The sequence below is a fragment of the Rana temporaria genome, chromosome 13, assembly GCF_905171775.1.
Source record: "Rana temporaria chromosome 13, aRanTem1.1, whole genome shotgun sequence".
Lineage (NCBI taxonomy): Eukaryota > Metazoa > Chordata > Amphibia > Anura > Ranidae > Rana > Rana temporaria.
This window is the reverse complement of record NC_053501.1, coordinates 20695702-20712500: the sequence shown is the minus strand read 5'-3', so window position 1 is coordinate 20712500 and position 16799 is coordinate 20695702.

Sequence of the window (16799 nt, the reverse complement as noted above, 5' to 3'; positions counted from 1 at the left end):
AGTATGTGGGCGGTTGGCATTCTGCAACTGTGGGGGGGGGGGTGTTGCTTCAAATTTTTTACCACCCCTGTTCCATTGCAGAGATTTTCCTTCACTTCCTGTCCCATAGCCAAACAGGAAGTGAGAGGAAATCTATGCAAATTAAGGGAATCCATGGCCCGCCCCCCAGGCCATCAGAAATAGTGTCCCCACTTGAAAATTTCAGGGTGGGTCTTAAACCGGCACATCGCATCCGCAGGACCTGTCGTCACACTCACGGAGCACACGGCGGCACACGCGCGCCCACTATTCCACGATTTAAAGGGGACGCACAGGTACTGTACGTCCCTTTGCGTAGCCGTGCCATTCTGCCGACGTAAATAGTTGTACGGCAGTCAGCAAGCGGTTAAGCAGTTACAGCAAGGTTTTTTTTGTGTGTTTAATTCATGTGTAAAAAAGTAAATTTTTTGAAGAACCCCCAGCATTGTTGTAATGTGTTCTAATCCCTAGCAATGTGACTTGTGGGACTGCTTTGCCTGTAAGTAAATCTGGAGGAAATATTAAAAAGGCACGTGAAATCAGAAAAGGAAATCATATCCCGAATACTATCAATACTTGGGTTAGCGTCATGGAGTTCTGAAAATATAATACGTTTTATGATAGTGATCCTTTCATCTTCATCTATGCATTATCTCTCTACATGAAATTCAGCTTATTCAATGAGGCAGCACTAACTGCAGTGGGTGGGCAAAGTGCCAACTTGACTATATGCAAAATATTCTTCTTTTTATTTTCCTGTCTGATGTTCAGGATTTCTTGGATACGGATTGAATAAACGAATGCCATATTTGTATCAAGATGTGAAATCAACCGAGTACCAAACTATCATCTCAAGAGTCCAAAATCCTTTATTGATAATAATAATGTGACAACAGGATGATAAAAGGTATCCAACGCGTTTCGGGGGCCCAAAAAATCTTACTGCATCAGGGCCTAAGCAGATTAGCAGGGTTTCTTAGTATATGGTGTATTATGTTATAGGTAACATCTTGAAATGATGTTGTGCCTAAGCAGTGCATATAATGCATTCAGATAAAAACCTTCTGCCTTTAGAACCACTTTAAAGTGATACTAAAGTCTTGTTGTTTTTTTTTTGTTAAAAATAACAAATATTTTATACTTACCTGCTCTGTGCAGTAGATTTGCACAGAGCAGCCCGGATCCTCCTCTTCTCGGGTCCCTCTTTGGTGCCCCTGACCCCTCCCTCCTGTTGAGTGCCCCCACAGCAAGCAGCTTGCTATGGGGTCCCCGAGCCGAGCCACAGCTCCCTGTGTCTATTCAGACATGGAGCCACGGCCGGGCCCCGCCCTATTTCTCTCCTCATTGACTGACTGGCTTTGATTGACAGCAGCAGGAGCCAATGGGGGAGTCCGGGGAAGCCATGACACCTCTTCACCATTGCTGGATCTAGATGGGCTCAGATCCATCCGATGAGAATGGTCCGACAGACCGTTTTCATCGGTTCACCACTGAAGCGGCCTGATGGTCTGATGTGCGTACACACCATCAGTTCAAAATCCGATCGGGTCAGAACGCGGTGACGTAAAACACACGACGTGCTGAAAAAACGAAGTTCAATGCTTCCAAGCATGCGTCGACTTGGTTCTGAGCATGCCCGGGTTTTGAACCGATGCTTTTGTGTACTAACCATCTGTTTGGACCTATCGGTCAGCGGGCCATCGGTTCGATTTTAAAGCAATTTCTCAAATTTTTGTCCGAAGGACAACAGACCGATGGGCCATACACGCGGTCGGTTTGGACCGATGAAACTGGACTTCAGGCCGCTTTCATCGGTTTGGACCGACCGTGTGTACGCGGCCTTAGAGGGACTGAGGGGTGCTGCTGACCCCTTGATAAAATTTCCCAAGTTGTGGGGACCCCTAACAGTAAAATTATTTTCATAGCGTGGGTTGTTAGCACCCAAGGTAAGACAAGTAATTTTGCGCCCCTAACCCGCGGACATTTAGCGCTCCCTGAGTGCCTTCCACTCGTACAGTATTAAAACCCCTTATAGTACATTTTAGGATGTACCACTCATTCGCTTTTGTTCTCCTTTCTTTCCCTTTCATCTCTCTATAATAATTCCTTGTTTTTTTCCCCCATCTCTCCCTCTAACTGTCTTTCTTGCCCTCTTTTTTTACTTTCTCTCCCCTTTTCTTTGTTTTTCCTCCTCTTATCATCTCCCTTCCTGGGAGAACAGTGTGGGCTTCAGGAACAGCCCAGGATTCGGTGACCCCTGGCAAATCATCATTTGACCCCCGAGGGGGTCCCGACCCCCAGGTTGAGAACCACTGTCTTAATGCATAGAATGCATTAAGATAAAAAACCTTCTGCCCTTACAACCTCTTCATGGTAACATACAACAATCAGCCATAACATTATGACCAGCCACCTAATATTGAGTAGGTCCCGCTTCTGCCACCAAAATAGGCCTGCCCCGTTGAAGCATGGGCTCCAAAGTAACATCCACATAAATGGCAGAACCCAAGGTTTCCCAGCACAACATTGCATAATTCTTTCCACAGTCCACCTTGCTGCACACGCACGCAGTCATCTGCACAATGTAAATGCGATTCATCATACCAGGCCATCTTCTTCTATTGCTCTGTAGTCCAAAAGGTAGGGGGGGACGGGACAAAAAGGCAGTCACATTTGCCAACATCCGAAATATTGAATCAAGAAGGAAATACTACACAGGGTAGTGACAAGGCGGACTTTTTAAGGCAATCACAGGGACATAGGGCAATGTCCCTATAGGACAAGCCAAAAAATTGGAAGCCTCAGTGAGGAAGGAATATCGTGTGTCCCGGGGGGGTAGCCTGTGCTGGCATGCATCAGGAAGAGTTGACCCTTTACAGATAGCTAAATAGATCAATAGTGTCAGTGGAAACATATCTAAGGCCCCGTACACACCATAGAATCCATCCGCTGAAAAATCCCAGCAGATGGGTTTCAGCGGATAGATCCTATGGTGTGTACACTCCAGCGGATCTGTTTCCGCGGATATTTCTCCCCTGGGATGGATTCCAGCAGATCGAATATTCGCTGACATGCAGAACAAATCCATCTGCTGGAGTCCATCCCAACGGATGGATCCGCTGGTCTGTATAGACTCACCGGATCCATCGGTCCGAAGGGATCCCCCGCATGCGTCGTAATGATTCGACGCATGCGTGGAATTCCTTATATGACAGCGTCGCGCACGTCGCCGCGTCATAATCGCGGCGACGGCGCGACACGTCATCGCCAGAGGATTTCGGCGCGGATTTCAATGCGATGGTGTGTACACTCCATCGGATGAAAATCGCCGAAATCCTCGAGAGGATTTATCCGCGGAAACGGTCCGCTGGACCGTATTCGCGGATAAATTCTATCGTGTGTATGGGGCCTTAGAGGCAGAAAATGCTCATTGCTCAATCAACCTCCGGAGGAACCCTAGAGTTCAATGGATCCTTGGTTGAGAAACTATGCTCTAGGGCAGGGGTCTCCAAACTTTCTCAATAAAGGGCCATTTCACTGTCCTCCAAACTTTAAGGGGGCCATTGGGAGTGGAAATTATCCTGGTGTCGGTGGGATTAAAAAAATACATCTTTGGCATTAGGGGGAGGAATAATGCCTTATTGACTGTGTCAGTGGGAGAAATAGTGTCCAATCATTGGTGTCAGTGGAAGGAGGAGTGCCCCATCATTGGTATCAGTGGGAGGAAAAGTGCTCCATCATTGGTGTCAGTGAGAGGAATAGTGCTCCATCATTGGTGTCAGTGGGAGGAATAGTGCTCCATCATTGGTGTCAGTGGGAGGAATAGTGCCCCTATAATTGGTATCAGTAGGAGGAATAGTGCTCCATCATTGGCAGTGGCGGTTCGTCCATAGAGGGCGCTGGAGCGCCGCCCCCTCTGGCTCTCACCGCCACTGAGTGAAATAACATAGATTCATGCATTGCACGAATCTATGTTATTTTCGCCGCTGCCGCTGTTATTCAGATGGTCGGCGCTCAATGTCCGGCCATCTGAATAACGCCAGCTGGTTGGCTGTAGGGAAATGTCTATCAAAGCCAACGGCTCTGATAGGCTTTCCCAATACAGCCCTCGGGTCCCGGAAGCTTATTCTCGGAGCGCACAGACTGTACGCCCCTTGAATAAGATGACAGGCGTCTCAGCCAATCACGTTGGCCGGTTCTGGCTACCTGTAACCTGATTGGCTGAGACGCCTGTCAGTCATCGAGGGCGGGAGAAGACATTGTGGGACGTGGATGCCTGACTCCAGTAAAGGTAAGTGCCGGGCGGGGGGGGGGGGGTAGAACGCAATTTACAGGGCACAGTGGGGACAATTGGCACAGCGGCGACCATTAAAGGGCACAGTGGCTGCGTTTAATGGCATGGCACAGTGGTGACAATGGATGACACAGTGGCTGCGTTTAATGGCATGGCACAGTGGTGACAATGGATGGCACAGTGGCTGCGTTTAATGGCATGGCACAGTGGTGACAATGGATGGCACAGTGGTGACAATGGATGGCACAGGGGCTGCGTTTAATGGCATGGCACAGTGGTGACAATGTATGGCACAGGGGCTGCGTTTAATGGCATGGCACAGTGGTGACAATGTATGGCACAGTGGCTGCGTTTAATGGCATGGCACAGTGGTGACAATGGATGGCACAGTGACTGCGTTTAATGGCATGGCACAGTGGTGACAATGTATGGCACAGTGGCTGCGTTTAATGGCATGGCACAGTGGTGACAATGGATGGCACAGTGGTGACAATGGATGGCACAGTGGCTGCGTTTAATGGCATGGCACAGTGGTGACAATGGATGGCACAGTGGTGACAATGGATGGCACAGGGGCTGCGTTTAATGGCATGGCACAGTGGTGACAATGTATGGCACAGGGGCTGCGTTTAATGGCATGGCACAGTGGTGACAATGTATGGCACAGTGGCTGCGTTTAATGGCATGGCACAGTGGTGACAATGGATGGCACAGTGACTGCGTTTAATGGCATGGCACAGTGGTGACAATGTATGGCACAGTGGCTGCGTTTAATGGCATGGCACAGTGGTGACAATGGATGGCACAGTGGTGACAATGGATGGCACAGGGGCTGCGTTTAATGGCATGGCACAGTGGTGACAATGTATGGAACAGGGGCTGTGTTTAATGGCATGGCACAGTGGTGACAATGTATGGCACAGTGGCTGCGTTTAATGGCATGGCACAGTGGTGACAATGGATGGCACAGTGACTGTGTTTAATGGCATGGCACAGTGGTGACAATGTATGGCACAGTGGCTGCGTTTAATGGCATGGCACAGTGGTGACAATGTATGGCACAGTGGCTGCGTTTAATGGCATGGCACAGTGGTGACAATGGATGGCACAGTGACTGCGTTTAATGGCATGGCACAGTGGTGCGAATTGATGGCACAGTGGTGCGAATTGATGGCACAGTGACTGCATTTGATGGCATGGCACAGTGACTGTGTTTAATGGCATGGCACAGTGGTGCGAATTGATGGCACAGTGGTGCGAATTGATGGCACAGTGACTGCATTTGATGGCATGGCACAGTGACTGCGTTTAATGGCATGGCACAGTGGTGCGAATTGATGGCACAGTGGCTGCATTTGATGGCATGTAACAGTGGCTGCGTTTGGGCACAGTGAGACTGCAATTTTTTTTTTCCTTTGCGCCCCCCCAAAAATTTTGAGCACCAGCCGCCACTGATCATTGGTGTCAGTGGGAGGAATAGTGCTCCACCATTAGTGTCAGTGGAAATAATAGTGCCCCATTGTTGATGTCAGTGGAAGGAAAAGTGCCCAAAGGGCCGGATAAGGACAAGCAAAGGGCCACATCTGGCCCCTGGGCCGCAGTTTGGAGACCCCTGCTCTAGGGTAAAAAAGGTTGAGATAGACTAGGCTATAACACCTGCCCATTCACTTGACCACTGTGATTGACTGTCATAATGGTTATATGGTCAGGAGCTGGACCTGCCGACTCCCAATCATTAACAGACACCTCGGCTGCCCACTGATGCATACCCTTTTTGCTGCTGCCATATGTGTTAAGTGGGCAGCAAGAGGTTAACATGTATTGAAAGTTTCCAATTTTTTCAAGTCCTTTATTTATATTGTTATTATGTACAATTTTATTCTTGCTATAGGAATTATATGTTATCATTATTTTCCAGGTATTATTCTGTTTATTGTGTAATTTTACAAGAGGTATTTTTAAAACATATGCTAATTACTTTTCTAACGAAACTTTTTAGAGAATTATTTGATAAAAACATTAAAAAAAAATCCATCCACATAGATATCAGGGTTGCTGGAGTCATATTCTGATTTGATCACCCTAAAGGACCGCTAAACTGACATCTCCTGGTACGCCTGGCATAAAAAAGAAATCATGGCTTTGTTCGCCCTCGTCACACAAAGTAGCCATCTGACAGACTGAGCCTCGCCAGAGGGTCAAAAAAAAGCGAGGTCCCGGGAAAGGTCATATTTAATCTGTACCCACGATGCCCCACTGCACCCTTCACAACATCTGACTACCAAAAGGGGCTCAGCCTTGTGACTGACAGAATTCTTAATTGTATCCACTCATTCATGACAATTTGATTAAAATATGACGCCAAAGTCTCGCCCCCTGTTTGATTCGATCCTCCAAATCTAATTTTGAATTTTCAGAGGAGAGATTACCTTCACAAGCATGACTGGGACGCCATTAACTTCTACTTAATCTTTATTACCGATGTGAGTTTAACATATGTACGCTTTCGCCTCGCGCTGGAGTACAGTCTCAGCGATGTACAGGAGGCTGCTAGGGTTTTTCCCTTTGATTCTGGGCTAGGCAGAGCCTGTGGTCCTTACGTGTACATAGAACAATGGCAATATTCAAATCGCGGGCACGCGGGCTATCAATCAACTGCATAGCACTTTGCATGTTGCCTTATTTAACCACTTCAAGACCAGGCCTATTTCTACCATTTGTTGTTTACAAGTTCAAATCAGTATTTTTTTTTTGAAAAATATTTAGGGCCCCCAAACATTATATATATTTTATAGCAGAGACCCTGGAGAACAGTGGTGGTGCGTCCATAGAGGGCACCGGACCACCGCCGCCTCTCGTTCGCACCTGGTGAGCGCCGGCCATCTGAATAACGACAGCTGGTTGGCTGTGGAAGTGCCTATCAGAGCCCTCAGGCTGTAATAGGCTTCCAAATACTTATCCAGGGACACACGGGGGGTGCGTTCCTTGGATAAGACTGACAGGCGTCTCAGCCAATCAGGTTTACCGGTTCTGGTTACCGGTAACCTGATTGGCTGAAGCGTCATCGAGGGCGGGAGAAGACATCGAGGGAACGTGGAAGGAGGGTGGCCGACCCCGGAAAGGTAAGTGCCGGGCGGGGGGGCAGCATTTTACAGGGCACAGCGGCGACAATTAAAGGGCACAGTGGCATCAATTGGCACAGTGGCGACAATTAAAGGGCACAGTGGCGACAATTAAAGGGCACATCGGCGACAATTGGCACAGTGGCGACAATTAAAGGGCACAGTGGCGACAATTAAACGGCACAGTGGCGACAATTGATGGGCACAGTGGCTCCGTTTGACGGCATGGCACAGTGGCTGCGTGTGATGGCATGGCACAGTGGTGACAATTGATGGCACAGTTGCGTTTGATGGCATGGCACAGTGGCGACAATTGATGGGCACAGTGGCTGTGTTTGATGGCATGGCACAGTGGCTTCGTTTGATGGCATAGCACAGTGGTGACAATTGATGGCCCAGTGGCTGCGTTTGATGGCATGGCACAGTGGCTGCGTTTGATGGTATGGCACAGTGGCTGCGTTTGATGGCATGGCACAGTGGCTGCGTTTGATGGCATGGGACAGTGATGACAATTGATGGCACAGTGGCTGCATTTGATCTGCACAGTGGCTGCATTTGATGGGCACAGTGAGGCTGCAATTTTTTTTTTTTTTCCGTTTGTTTGCGCCCCCCAAAAATTTTGAGAACCAGCCGCCACTGCTGGAGAATAAAATGGCGGTCGTTGCAACATTTTATTTCAAACTGTATTTCGCGCAGCGGTCTTTCAAATGCATTTTTTTTTTTTAAAACGATACACTTCAATGTATTGATAAAAAAACAATACAGTAAAGTTAGCCCAATTTTTTTGTATAATGTGAAAAGATGGTGTTACGCCGAGTAAATAAATTCGTAAAATGTCACGGTTTAAAATTGCCCACACTGGTGGAATTTGCGACAAAATATGGTAATTAAAGATCTCCATAGGTGACGCTTTAAAAAAAAATAGCGATTACCTGTTTAGAGTTATAGAGGAGGTCGTGCACTAGAATCATTGCTCTCGCGCTAACGATCGTGGCAATACCTCACATGTGTGATTTGAACACTGTTTACGTTTGCGGGCACGACTTACAAATGTGTTTCCTTTGGCATTTTCTTGAGTGATGGGGCACTTTAAAAAAATATATATATATATATTTTTTTTACACTGATCACTTTTATTGCTGTCACAAGGAATGTAAACACTCCTTGTGACAGTAATAGGAAGTGACAGGTACTCTTTATGTTGATTATCTGGGATCTAAAAGACCCAAAACGCCTCCTCTGCACTTGAAAGTATTCAAAACGCCAAGATTGCCGTTTTTAAATACTGACATTTTTTTAGAAATGGCACCGTTGGCTGCCAAGTAAACCGGACCAATTAGCAGCCATTGGTACACCATATACAGAAGAGCTGCTGTAAGATAGATACACATACACATTAATAGACATGTGCAGACTGGAATATTTTGTTTTGTTTTTTCGTTTTCGTTTGGAAAATACATTTATTTAGTTACTCCCGAAAATCGTTTTGATTTATTTCGTTGGGGAATAGCTTTCATCTGAAAATCCAATAATACTTGGTTTCTGTCGAATGGTCAAAAGAATATTCGCCGGAAGGTCGAATCTTTGTTGGTTTCTGGCTAATGGTCAAAAATATTCGACGGAACGTCGAATCTTTACGTTGAATCGTACATTTCCGTTCGAATATTCCGCCTACAAGAATTCTAATGTTGTATGACTAGTAATAATGTCGAATCTATTCTCTATAATGTCAAATCTATTTTCTCATAGATCGAAATTTATTCTCTGTAATGTCGAATCTATTATTTTTATAGTGTCTAATTTTTTCTCTATAATGTCGAATCTTTTCTCTATGATGTCGAATCTTTTCCCTATAATGTCGAATCTCTCTATATCGAATTTTTACCGCAACGAAAACGAAAATAAAGCATTTTTTATGTCGGATCTTTCGGTTTTCGTTTCTTGCACTTTCGTTATCGTTTGTTAAAACAATAACGAAAAAAACAGATTTTCGGACGAAAATGCATTCTAACGAAAACGAATGCACATGTCTACACATTAATAGTTCCATAGTACTCAATTAATTTTGAATGTATAAAATATATATGGGCCGGTGAATAGGTAATTAGCATGACTTGACTGAGCACCCCATGGAAACTCGACGCGTTTCATGGCTATATGCCATTCATCAGTTGGGTACAGAAATAAACTGTAAATACAAATGGATATGTAGTATTAGTTAATATGTTAACCTCATGGGGAGAAAGAAATCTATACTCACAGGTCAGCTAGAGCACTGTGCTTGGCTAGCATCGAGGAAGATGGGACCCTAAATGGTTGTCTGTTCCGGAGCTGAGTCAAGGAACCCCCGCTCCAGCCAAGAAAACATCCACATAGCATGCCCGACCGCCACAGCACATTCCACATGTGTGGGGATGATTGAAAGTATGGTGTTCTGGAAAAAATGTATAAAGCTATGTGGAAACTATGTATGAAAAAAGTGAGAAAATTTGAAAAATGAAAAAACATGAGGAGTGTTTGGAATAAAGAAAGAAAAAGGGGGGGGGGAGAAAAAAATAAATAAAACTGTATATTTTAATGAGTGTTATGTATGTATATATATATACACACACACTCCAATATAAATAGGTATGTTGCATGTGTAAAAAAAAGAGAGGGCTAAGAAAAAATGTGCATAACTTACGTGTGTGTGTATCCAGTGAATGGGCTGTGTGTGCTACCTTCCTGGTGTCAAACACATGGTGAAATGGTAAGGGAATCATGCTCACCTGCTCATGTAATCCAGGTGTGGGGCAGAGTTAAAGAGGAGCTCCAGGCTCCTTCAGAACAAATTAAAAGTCAGCAGCTACAAAATACTGTAGCTGCTCTGGGATGTTCCGGGGAACCGTATCAGGAGAGCTGTATCAGGGGAGCCGTGACCGTGGTGAGTGCGGACCTGGAAGAGTTTGTTTGCGCCCTCCCCAAAAAATTAACACCAGCCGCCACTGCTTTACATTACACAACCCCCACACCTATGGACCTCTTTACACTACACAGCCCCTGCACCTTTGACCCCCTTTACATTACACAGCCACCGCATCTCTGGACCCCTTTTATACTTTTGCACAACACAACCCCCTCACATTACACAGCCCCCTCACATTACACAGCCCCCACACCTCTGGGCCCCTTTACATTACACAGCCCATCACCTCTGGCTCCCTTTACATGACACAGTCCCTGCATCTCTGGACCGTTTAAATTATACAGCCCCCCTGTACATTGCACAGCCTCCCTGCAAATTACACAGACCCATGCACATTGCACAGCCCCCTGCATATTACACAGCCCCCCTGCAGCTTTGCCCCTTCTTACCTTACTTGGGTATACAGAGAGGGAAACACAACAGTGCTGATCAGAGGGTGGGAATTGTGGGAATTAATTTAATCAGTTCTGACACTTGTTGTTTACAAGTTAAAATCAGCATTTTTTGCTAGAATTTTTTATATATATATATATATATATATATATATATATATATATATATATATATATATATATTTTTATATTTATATATTTTTCTTTAGTAAAGACTCTGGCAGCCGTGACTTACGTACTTTTTGTGGTGCGCTAGCATGCGGAACATGGGCGCTTTTTTTTAATACTGTCTATAAAAAATAAATAAAAGTCTGATCACTTTTATTGCTGTCACAAGGCATGTGAACATGCCTTGTGAGAGTAATAGGTAGTGACAGGTACTCTTTATGAAGGGATCTGGGATCTAAAAGACCTCAAATCCCTCCTTTGCAATTAAAAGTATTCAAAACGCCAAAATCAGCGTTTTGCAAAACTAGGGATTTTTTTAAATCTGCGCCATTGGCAGCTGAGTAAACCGGAAGTGACATTGTAATGTTGCTTCCAGATGACTAGATCGGAGACCCGATCTAAGTCGATTCCAGCTCAGGCCAGCCAGTGGATATGCCAGCTGGTCGTTCGGGCATCTCTGTGGGACAGGAAACCTGAGTGGAGCAGCAGAAGGCGGGAAAGGGGGAAGTCCTGACTGAGCCTCACAGTTTACACCATGTTCTCCCCAAGTAATCTAAGGCAGGGATGTCAGTCTGGGTAGTACTTTGTGTATCAGAAGTGCTGTCAGCAATATCTGTACTACATAAGTGTAGCACCATCTAGTATAGAGTGCTAGGTAGTGTAAATCAGTTTTCTGTAGTGTATGTAAATTTAGGTTTGGCTGGCTACCAAGCCTGTGTTTTGAATCTGGGTCAGGGTGAGTGATCCGGGGAGGCTGGATGACTTATCAGGCAGCATCGCTGAATCCTCGCCCTACTTGCTGGAACTTTGGAGAAACTTCCAGAAGGATTGAAGAGAGGTTAGGAGGAGCTGCCTAGAGTATTGATGAGGACCCCAACTAATCCCTGGCCAAATGGGGTACTCTGAGTCCGGCCAGCAGAGGCAGAGTGAATTTGAGTGGAAGCTGGAGATGAAGTGCTAAGGAGGGGTGACCTCTGGCCTAGGACTCGGGCGCTGCAGGGATCCTCTGAAAACACAAGGAGGAGTCCTGTCAAGAGGCACAGGAGCAGGTGTGAGGACAGCAGAAGCCAGCAAGCATGTCCAGGAGATCTCCAGGGAGATGACAGCAGGGTGGCTAGAGAGAGAGAGCAGTCTGGAAGGACTAAGAGGCAGTCTAGGAGGGCTGGTGAATTTATAGCGTTTACAAAATAGGGGATAGTTTTATGGCATTTTTATTAATAATTTTTACTACTAATGGCGGCGATCAGCGATTTTTTTTCGTGACTGTGACATTATGGCGGACACATCGGACAATTTTGACACATTTTTGGGAACATTGTCATTTTCACAGCGACAAGTGCTATAAAAATGCCCTGATTACTGTGAAAATGACAATTGCAGTTTAGGAGTTAACCACTAGGGGGCGCTGTAGGGGTTAAGTGTGACCTCATATGTGTTTCTTACTGTAGGGGGGCGGGGCTGGACGCGTGACGTCAGTGATCGTCTTTCCCTATATCAGGGAACAGACGATCACTGACATTGCCACAATGAAGAACGGGGAAGGTGTGTTTACACTCACCTCTCCCCGTTCTTCAGCTCCTGTGACCGATCGCGGGACACCGGCTGGGCTCTTAAAGAGGACGTACAGGTACGTTCTTGTGCCCAGTCGTGCCCTTCTGCCGACGTATATCGGCGTGAAGGGGTCCTTAAGTGGTTAAGGGCTCTTGTTTTCCCCAAACTCACAGTAGATATCTGGACCTGTTAACACTATCATAGTGATGTCGCCACCAGAGTCCCTGAAGGGCATAGAATGGGCATTCAAGGGCATAGGTGGTTCAATTTGCTACTAGCTGCCTAAAACAGAAATATCGGCTTGTTACGGAACGACCCTTTAAATCATTATGACAACTCTTCATTACAAATTACATTAGCCTCTGCGGCTTGTATGATCCCGAACCCACTTAAAACACAGTATGAAAATGAATAACAAGAGAGGAATTAACATTAAATTCTTTGGTGTAACCTGCCTGTGCCAACCGCTTAATTATCGTTCAAACCAGATGACCTCTACAGGCTTGATCGCATAGTAAATCGCTTGTATGTTCAAGGAAGGTTCGCAATCACATTAGAATAAGGAGCCTATTATTTTATGCATATGTTACCTTGACCCCTCTATTGTAGTAATCAGAGGGGTGAGAGCTGGAAATGGGATTAATATACCTCTCACTTAAGAAAACTGTGCAAGATTTTTCTTCCCTCACTTTAAAGAATGTAATAGAATGTTATACAATTAATGGCAGGCTGGAGACAATAACTAAAAAGGCATTAATTAAAGGGCCACTTAACTTAAAGCAGGACTATAGTGTAAAATTTGCATACTCTACTGTAATTCTAAGCCTGCGTGATATTCAGAGGGAAGGTGATGAAAGAGCCCCATGCTGCATTAATTTCTTGTATCAAGAGTACATTCTGCATCCGTCCATTGTTAAGATGTGGGCATAAAGCATTTGCCAATGAAAATGATTACCGCTCACTCAAAGCCACTCAATCAGCTGGCATCACCGTTACAAAAACTCTAACAATGGCCACACAAGTAAAACCGTTCACACACATTTAAATGAGAGTACTTGCTTAAACAATGTGTATCTTAAAGTGTATATTAAAGTGTTAATAAACCCACATCAATAAAATCAGTCTGTATAGTGCCTTGAAAAAGTATTCATAGCCATATAAAGTCCTGTTTGTAGTTTGTGAGAAGTCATCTGGAAGAAGGTGCTCTGGTCAGATGAGACCAAAATTTGACTTTTTGGCCTAAATGCAAAACAGTATGTGTGGTGAAAACTAACACTGCACATCACCCTGAACACACCACCCCTACCGTGAAACATGGTGGTGGCAGCATCATGTTGTGGGGATGCTTTTCTTCAGCAGGGACAGAGAAGCTGGTCAGAGTTGATGGGAAGATGGATGGAGCGAAATGCAGGGCAATCTTAGAAGAAAACCTGTAAGGCCTCGTACACACGGTCGTTCCAAACCGATGAGAATGGTCCGACTGACCGTTTTCATCGGCTCACCGCTCAAGTGGCCTGATGTGTGTACACGCCATCGTTCCAAAAACCGATCGGGTCAGAACGCGGTGACGTCAAGCACACGACGTGCTGAATAAAATGAAGTTCAATGCTTCCAAGCATGCGTCGACTTGATTCTGAGTATGCGGGGGTTTTGAACCGATGCTTTCTGTACTAACCATCGGATTGGACCGATCGGGCAGCGGGCCATCGGTTCGATTTTGAAGCATGTTTTAAAATTTTGGACCGAAGGACAACAGACCGATGGGCTATACACACGGTCGGTTTGGACCGATGAAACTGAACCTCGGTCCATTCTCATCGGTTTTGTCCGACCGTGTGTACGCAGCCTAAGAAGCCAGGTGTATGGCGACAATAAAATCATAAATATAATTCATATCAATTCAAAATCAATAAAAACAATCATAAATTAATACAACGTTGTATTAGTTATGTCTTTTGCCAATCTTTATTTTTTGTATGCCTTTTAGACGTCATTAGTCTTCAAAAAAGAACTCGCCCCTGAGGAAAGGGAATTTTCCTGAAACACGTCGGGCCTCACCAAAATACTGAAGACAACGTTGTATTCATTTATGATTGTTTTTAAGTATTTTGAATTGTTATGAATTATATTTATGATTTTATTGTCGCCATACTCTTGGCTTTTTAGACATTTATACGATAATTAAACGATTTTCAATAATATTATTTTTGTTATTCTTGTTGCCTTTAAAGTCCAAACCCCTTGCTAGGGGGACACCCTTCTTTTCGTTCTTTCCTAATGGAGTGCTTCACTTGTGGCTCCCTGGTGATACCCCTACAAATGGAGAGCAGCCTCTAGGCTCAATTTATTATGGGATTTGGGACCCGCAGTTTTCCTAGGAGGATCCCACAATAAAGCCCAATGAATTCAACAATGGAAGCAGCTGGAAGTCAGGTGTAGGCTGCATTCACACCTGAGCGTCGGTCGTTATGTCGTTTTTTTCTGCGTTTTTTTCCGGCGTTTTGTCGCGCGTATTCATGCTTATTTGCGCGTTTGCATACAGCGTTGTCCGATGTTTTTGTACTTCGACGTTTTTTTATTTTAGCCAATAGGAAAAATTATCATCTTTTCATTACTTGTTGCTATGTTGGTAGATTTTTTTAATCTTCTGCATGGGCGACAAGTTCTATTGATTAAAGCGCCCGTAGCAAACGCCCGTTGTCACGCAAGTCACTTGAATCGAGCGTTTCCATTACTTTCTATGGGAAAAGTACGCCCAAACCGCCGTTACGCGCGACAAAAAAGGGTCCGGTTCAGCGTTCGGCGTTGAGATGTGAACAGTCTCCATAGAGACTAATGTAATTTCGACCCTCCGGCGTATTGTAGCGTCGCGCTTCAGGCGTTAAAACGCCTAGGTGTGAATGGAGCCGTAAGGAGGGTGCAGAAGATGAGTAGCTTGTATTTTAAACTAGCTACACTTTATTGCATATTGCAACATCTATATTCTATATATATTGTGTGTATATATATATATATATATATATATATATATATATGCTGTATATATACCATAATCTAGTAGTATTTGTTTAAAACATTTCTTAACGTTCCTCCTTATCGTCTTGTTCACATATTTTCATTGTTCTAGGGAAAAATGAAAATTGTAAAAAATAAATAGTGGGATTCTAATCTGTCACTGGGAAAACCTTTAGATAAATGTCTGCCTCTTTTTGTTCCCCTTATGAAGAATATTAATTTGGTGTTTACCCCAGAGAACAGAAAAAAACACAAAATAGGTCATCATTGCCAGGCGAGCATTACTACTGGGGATAAAGTCACTATCTGTTTCTTGCGTAGCATCAAATTAGAATCTAACTGTTGCAATGTGATCGCGCACAGCGGATGCCAATTGAAATACTTAATTTTAAGGCAAATATTTACCATTTCCCAAAACCTTGCTCTGGCGTATGTGTTTACAAAAAAGGCAAATGGGCAACATAAGCGTCAGTGATGGGGTTGTTTTTACTTGGTATTGTGGTTTAATGGAGGCTAAAACATAGATTCTTTCTTTTTTTTTTTTTTTTTCTTTTTTACTGCAAAACAAATTACCCTCTGTTCAATACGATTCCATTGATTTTATTTGTAGCAAGCATGACTGCAGTAGATAGGAAGGCCATCTGTTTATTGTGACAAACTCCTGGCATTTCATCTCTTAATACAGTCCCATTTTTTATTACTAGTATTTTAGAAACCCAAAGTTCAGTGTATACATACTTACATACATGTTAGATAGATAGATAGATATATAATTAGATAGATAGAGAGATAGATAGATAGATAGATAGATAGATAGATAGATAGATAGATAGATAGATAGATAGATAGATAGATAGATAGATAGAAAATAGGGGAAGAAAAAGGGAAGGACTCAACAGAGGAAGGAGGGAAGGAAGGATTGAACCGAGGGAGGAATGAAAGAATGGAAAGAAGGAAAAAAAGGAAGAAAGGAAAGAAGGAAAAAAGGAAGAAACAACGGAAAGGAGGAAGGAAAGAAAAAAAAAAAAGGAGAATAGGGAGGAAAGGGAAAAAAGGAGAAAAGAATGGACAGTGAAAGAAAAGAAAGAAAAAAGTAATGGATGGATAGGGAGATGGATTTTGGATAGATAGAGAGATAATTAGATAGATAGATAGATAGACAGACAGACAGACAGACAGACAGACAGACAGACAGACAGACAGACAGACAGATAGATAGATAGATAGATAGATAGATAGATAGATAGATAGATAGATAGATAGATAGATAGGAA